This window comes from Mirounga angustirostris, unplaced genomic scaffold (genome assembly GCF_029215605.1).
Source record: "Mirounga angustirostris isolate CCGP_5_RB_7025 unplaced genomic scaffold, mMirAng1.0.hap1 SCAF_3, whole genome shotgun sequence".
Lineage (NCBI taxonomy): Eukaryota > Metazoa > Chordata > Mammalia > Carnivora > Phocidae > Mirounga > Mirounga angustirostris.
This window is the reverse complement of record NW_026991711.1, coordinates 90,553,252-90,560,612: the sequence shown is the minus strand read 5'-3', so window position 1 is coordinate 90,560,612 and position 7,361 is coordinate 90,553,252. Positions and strand designations below refer to the sequence as shown.

Below are 7,361 nucleotides of genomic sequence, written 5' to 3'. Positions count from 1 at the left end.
TAGTGTCTGTTTCTTTCTAATGCTGAGACTTATTAATGGAGTGAATCGGATATAAATTACTGACAATCCCCCTTCATACACTAAAAAGGGCTAGGTTGCAAAATTTTAAAATTCAGTCATAAGTGATATTTGGTAATAATTATAATTGTTTATTTAAATTAAAGTAACTTTAAAAGTTAAAGTTTCAAAGAACAGAGAGCCTGGCCTGTTTTGTTTTTGATTTGTTTAAATATTTATTTATTTATTATTTGGAAGGAGGGGCAGAAGGAAAGGGAAAGAGAATCTCAGCAGACTCCCCATTGAACATGGAGCCAGACGTGGGGCTCAACTGCAATCATGAGTTGAACTGAAACCAAGAGTCCAATGCTTAACCTATTGAGCACCAAGGCACCCCTGGCCTGTTTTTGAATAAACTTCAAAGTGGTCCTTTGAACAAAAGTTTCACAGAAGAAGAACAAGTGTTGGGTGTTTATACTTAGCTAACTCAGAAAAAAATTAATTCTACCTCTGACTGCCCCCTTTAATCTGGTCACTTTGTCAAGTCTACCCAACCCCAACATAATTCAGTTCAGTCACCATTTGGCATTGGATCTTTTGCCAGGCATCTGCCATTCTGCTTGGCAGTGAGGGTTCAGCAATGACTGCACATACAGCATGCTCTGGCAGACCCTCTAGTCTAGTAGAGATAAGCATGAAGATTTTCTGTGCAATTGATATTTGCTTTAGTGTAGAAGGATAGAGATATTTGCAGACCAGTGCTGGAACCAGGATGGGCTGCAGAGATGACCTATAATTCCATATTGTACTCTGAATATTTCCTTTCATCTAATGTTTAGGTTTTGGAGAAACTTGACAGGGCAGAACACAACTGAACAACTTAATTTATCTGATAAACATTCAAAATTCATTATAGAATTTGTGAAACATATTGCTAAGGTTATAGTGAAATAGGTTAACTCCTATGTCAATTCCCCCATTGTTATAGCCTATAGAGCATTCTTCACACTCTCATTTTATTCCCTGTAGAAATGTCCCTAATTTCTATATATCCCCAGCAATATTATAGTTTTATGTTTATTCTGATTCTGAGGTTTTTTGTTTTATTTTTTTTTCCTGCTGAATCCATTACTAAAGTGTCAACTCAAGGTTATATTCCCAATGGCCCCTTTTCAATCAGCCCTGCTGTTAGGCTATTTCTTTTGACTGCCACTGAACTACTCAAAACTTAGTGATGTGAGGGCGCCTGGGTGACTCAGTTGGTTAAGCGACTGCCTTCGGCTCAGGTCATGATCCTGGAGTCCCGGGATCGAGTCCCACATTGGGCTCCCTGCTGGGTGGGGAGTCTCCTTCTCCCTTTGACCCTCCTCCCTCTCATGCTCTCTGTCTCTCATTCTCTCTCTCTCAAATAAATAAAATCTTAAAAAAAAAAAAAAAAACAAACTTAGTGATGTGAAGAGATTATATTGCAGTAATGAAAAAAACTTTAAATTCAATATTAGACATTTCTATGATTAAAAAAATCACTCTTAAAGGTGGTTTAAGATGGTGGAATAGGAAAATCCTGAGCTCAGTCCTCCAGTGGAACAACAAATACACAGCTATATATGGAAAATTTACTTCAAAAAGAACTTGAGAACTTTCTGAACACCTGTTCTACAACAAAGAATGGAAGGACCACATTGAGATAGGTAGGAGAAGCACAGAAACATTTGTGCCCACAACACCACCCCTGAGGTAGCAAACCACAATTTGTAAGTATCTCAAAAAACAAACAGATATATAAATGGAGTTTCTTCTACAGAGTAACACCACACCAGGCCCTCCAACCCTCAGTTCCTACAAGCCCCCAAAACATCTGGCTTTGGAAAGCTATGAAGATTACATTCAAGAGTGTAGAAGATGAAGTTTCTACTCTTTCCATTAGCAATAATCATGCCTTGTATAAACCTCATTGGCTATGATACTGTCACTGCTCAAAGCTAAGTTTCTGCTCTTTAAGGGCTTGTGTGCAGACCCATTTCCATCAGGACCCAACACAAAAAGCAGCAGTTTGAAAAGAGCCTAGACTGTAAGTAAAGAAGAATCACTTGCTAAACTGCCAAAGGGGTAGAAGTCTGTTGGGACTCTCCCGGAACAGACTCTGGCAGATGACATTTTTCTGGACCCCCTCTACATTACCAGCACTGAGGTTGGTGGGCACCATTTTTGGACCTTCACTCTAATGACCTAACAGCAGCAGGTGAATCCTCCTGCTCCCCCACCACTCATGCAGTATTTCAGGCATGGAGAGTGAGAAAATCCACACCCCCCCTGCTGCTTGTGCTGCTCCAACTGGCACAGCAAGTGAAGAGATGTGTCCTTCCCCACCACACACCACTCATGCAGCCCCAATGGATAGATGTAGCAGGTGACAAGTCCTGCCTCCCCATGCTGCTCACACAATTTCAACAAAGCCAACAAGTACACCAGCCCACATAGAGGACTCCCCTTGAGCATCCGATTCAAATCACTAGGGAGAATTTTGTTGATGGACCACACAAGTTGGAAACAAGCAGAGTGAACACAAAAGACAACCAAGCACTATGTAAAGGTTAAATGATAAGGAACATCTTTTACACAGAGCCATTCCTTCAAGACAAAGAGAGATAGCTGTTTCACATAATACACAGAAACACGGAGAATCAAGCAAAATGAAGAAATAGAGAAATATGTTCCCAATAGCACCTAAGTGATACAATAGAATGGATCAGTGACCTAGAAGACAGGGTAATGGAAATCACCCAAATAGAACAGGAAAAAGAAATTAATAATAATAATAATAATAATAATAATAATAATAATAATAATAAAAAACAATAATATCTTAAGGGATTGGTGGGATATCATCAAGTGTATTAACATTTATTTTATAGGAGTCTCAGAAGAAGAGAGAGAGAAATGGGCAGAAATCTTATTTGAAGAAATAATGGCTAAACGGTTTCTTAGCCCAAGGAAGGAAATAGACATCTAGCTTAAGAAAGCCCAGAGAGTACTAAGCAAGATGAATCCAAAGAGATCCACACCAAGACATATAATTAAAATGTCAAAAGATAAAGATAAAGAAAAAAAACCTTATATGTAGCAAAAGAAAAATAACTAATACAAGGAAAACCCTGCAAGACTATCAGCAGATTTTTTTCAGTTGTGACTTTGCAGGCCAGAAGAGACTGGCATGATATATTCAAAGGACTGAAAGAAAAAAAAAAAAAATCCAACCAAAAATACTATACCCAGCAATATTATCATTCAGTATTGAAGGAGAGATAGTTTCCCAGATGAGCAAAGAGAGTTCATTGCTATTAAACCAGCCTTACAATAATTGTTTTTTTTTAATTAAGATTTTATTTATTTATTTGAGAGACAGAATGAGAGAAAGAGAGAAAGCATGAGAGGGGGGACGGTCAGAGGGAGAAGCAGACTCCCTGCCAAGCAGGGAGCCTGATGTAGGACTCAATCCTGAGGCTCCAGGATCATGACCTGAGCCAAAGGTAATCACTTAACCAACTGAGCCACCCAGGCGCCCACCTTATAAGAATTGTTAAAGGAATTTTTTTAAGCTACAAAGAAAAGGATATAACCAGGGACGCCTGGGTGGCTCAGTCATTAAGCATCTGCCTTCAGCTCAGGTCATGATCCCAGGGTCCTGGGATTGAGCCCCACATTGGGCTCCCTGCTTGGCGGGAAGCCTGCTTCTCCCTCTTCCTCTCCCACTCCCCCTGCTTCTGTTCCCTCTCTCGCTGTGTCTCTCTCTGTCAAATAAATTAATAAAATCTTAAAAAAAAAGGATATAACCAGAAAATATATGAAAGAAAAGAATCTCACTGGTAAAGTAAATATATAGTAAATGTATTGGATGTAACCACTTATATAGCTAACATGAATGCTAAAGGCAAATATAGTGAAATCAACTATAACTATGATAATTAAGTAAGGGATATACAAAATAAAGAGATGTAAAAATATGACATCAAAAACATGAAATGTGGGTGGGGGGAGTAAAAAGCAGTGTTGTTTTTTTTTTTAAAGATTTTATTTATTTATTTGAGAGAGAATGAGAGAGAGCACATGAGAGGGGGGAGGGTCAGAGGGAGAAGCAGACTCCCTGCCGAGCAGGGAGCCCGATGCGGGACTCGATCCAGGGACTCCAGGATCATGACCTGAGCTGAAGGCAGTCACTTAACCAACTGAGCCACCCAGGCGCCCAAAAAGCAATGCTTTTGTAATGTAGTTCAACTTAAAATAGACTGATTGTATTATATATATTATATATACAATATTAATATATATTAAATACACTACATGTTATTATATATTATATATTTATATATTATACTATATATGCTATTATGCTATATTATGTGTGTATGTGTGTGTATATGATATTATATATGAACCTCATGGTAATACAAACCAAAAACCTGTAATAGATACACAAAAAAATAAGAAAGACATCTAAACATAACACTAAAGAAAGTCATTAAACTGCAAAGGAAGAGAACAAGAGAAGAATAAAGGACAAAGAAGAACTACCAAAAAAACCCCCCAAACCAATGAAAATAAATATATATATATTTCATTTATATATATGGAATGTTATATTACTCAGCCACAAAAAAAGAATGAAATCTTGCATTTGCGACAATATGAATGGGCTTAGAGTGTATTGTGCTAAGTGAAATAAGTCATACACAGAAAGACAAATAGCACATGATTTTATTTATATATGTAATATATAAAACAAAACAAACAAACAAGCAAAACAAAACAAGAACAGAAACATTGGCAGAGAGAACAGACTGATAGCTTCCTGAAAAGAGGTTGGTGGTTGGGTGAAATGAGTGAAGAGGTTCAAGAGGTACAAACTTTTAGTTATAAAATAAATTAGTCATGGGATGTAATGTGTAGCATGGGGAATATAGACAATAATTTTGTATTAATTTTGTATGTTACAGAGGGTAACTAGACTTATAAGGGTGGTCATTTTGTAATGTATATAACTGTCAAATCACTATGCTGTGTACCTAATACTAATATAATACCACATGTCAATTATACTTCAATAAAAATTTCACTGTCATTTCCCAAATTCAGAGTATAGATTCTTGCATGTCCTCTCCTCCCCATGTTTCAATCCTCTCTTCTAATCCCCAGGCTTCGGTACCCATTTCTACTTGGATGATTTGTTCATATATGAATCTTTGTTCTTTTGTCTAGACTAGATATAACTTAGGCTCCTAGAGTTTTATCTACTCCCCAAGCATCATTTAATAATATTTCTAAAAGAAAGAGAAATTCTGAGCCCTAACTTCAAGATCATATACAGTTTTCCTTTTCTACAGTATGTAAATAAACAGATGACTTAACAATAACAGTCACATATATACCTTGTCTCCCAGATGGACTCTATTTTCTTTGTGAATGAAATTCATATTTTAAACTCCTTTGAATCCTATATTCCATTTAAAATAGCACTCTAAACACACTACTCATGGAAGGTGGAGAATGTTCTGCATGCTAAGAGAACATATGCTATCCTTTCGGTTGCAACAGCAGAATGTAGGGGGTAGAATCCTATAGAAAAACAAGCTTTTGAGTTAAGTTCTATTAGCTGTTTATTGTATGAATTTGGGGAAAATCGTTTAACTATTCTGCACTTTAGTGTCTTCATTGGTCAAATTTATTCTATATGTCTCAGTAATGGGAGAATTAAATTACATAAGGAGTCAAAATACAATTATGTTTCTTTCTCTTCACTGTATATAGTTTTGTGAATCAAAAAAAAGTAAAAATGAAAAATTTTAGGTGCTCATCATGGCTATCAAGCCAATGTAAAGGAAACTTTTGGTTCAGAGTCTGGGTATTATGTCTTTGTTGCCCTTCAGCCAACTTGCATTCACTTCTAGTGGACAGCAGTGTGTTGATCATGTTTCTAGCTTCTGTAAAAATGATGTTTTAACATCTGCCCTACATGGATATGCTGGATACACTTGGTCTTGGACAACATGATAATATGCCTCAGTTTCCTGCCCTTGACTTCCTGTCTCCCTTACGGCTCTCTTCCTCCTCAGGAGGAGCCCTCCTCTCAAGGGCATAATTTTCACATACAAAATCAACCAATCCAGAATTCACATGCTAACCACCTCCTTTATCAGGCTCTCAAACTCCAGCCACTATACACCTATACTAGGTACCAGACAACAGGGGACAGCTGCCAGGCTTCAGAGAGCCTGCTGAAATTATTCAAATTAGCCAATCCTAAAATGCTTACCCTGCCTTACCTGTTTTTCCTGCATAAATCACAACTAAAGCTCTTAATCACAGTTCTCCCTTTTCCTTCTGCCTTATATATAACCAATCCTGGTGATTCCCTGTTTGCTCCATGACACCCTTCCACCCCCATGCCATGATATTCACTCCTCCTCTTGGGATCTGTGAGTAAGCAAACTATCTTTTTAATGACAATCCTTTCCTGATCTATTGTTCTTACTATACCTCAATTTACTAGTAATACACTTTATTTTAAAACATACTGTCAGCATAAACCAGTGAGGTACCAATGGGAGCCTCTGATTCCTCCTGTGCCATTAAGCTAATTAATCCAAGTCGACTTTTTCTCTTAACTAGATTTCTGAAAATGAATTAGATTGGCCTATAATTTCTGATTTATTTCATTTATGAAGAACACTCAGTATTTGGTTTCTTGTTGGATCTTAATATTGTTATTTTTATTATTTTTGAATATATAATGATCACACAGGCTCTAATGGAACTGAAACACCAGTAGGGGAGACACACACACATGTGTGCATGTGTGAGCATGCACACACACACACAAACACAAAACAAAGATGTGGGTATATGACATACCAGAGAGTTGGTTTAAGAAGAGCTTTGTTGCTTCTCTCTCATCAACCATGGAGTCTTCTGGAAAAAAAAAAAGAAAGCAATAAAACATGTATATTCTTCTAAAATCCACAGAACTCGGCTCAACTGGCATAGTTTTGATATGAAATTTGATAATAGACACATTTATACTGATCAGTGACCAATTTCCCATGTTAAACATACTTGGAAAGAAAAAATAAGTATCTAAGTTAGCAATAATACAATATTAGGATACTGAAGTTGAAAATGGAACTAACTGGAAATGTAATAAAATATTTCTTCTTTAATGTATTGGAGAGATATTATAGTGCATGTAATATATAGTCAATGTGTAGGAAATACCATATCATTCATTTGTTCACCTATGAAATATTTACTAAGAAGCTACTGGTTATACATGTATGGGATATGATGAAGAGTCAGAGTTCCCATGTGAA

General features: G+C 36.9%; 1 pseudogene; it reads right to left on the bottom strand.

Moving 5' to 3' along the window:
• Positions 1–1,858: 1,858 nt before the first annotated feature.
• LOC123839970 (U4 spliceosomal RNA) lies at positions 1,859–1,981 on the bottom strand (annotated as a pseudogene).
• Between the last annotated feature and the right edge of the window lie 5,380 nt (positions 1,982–7,361).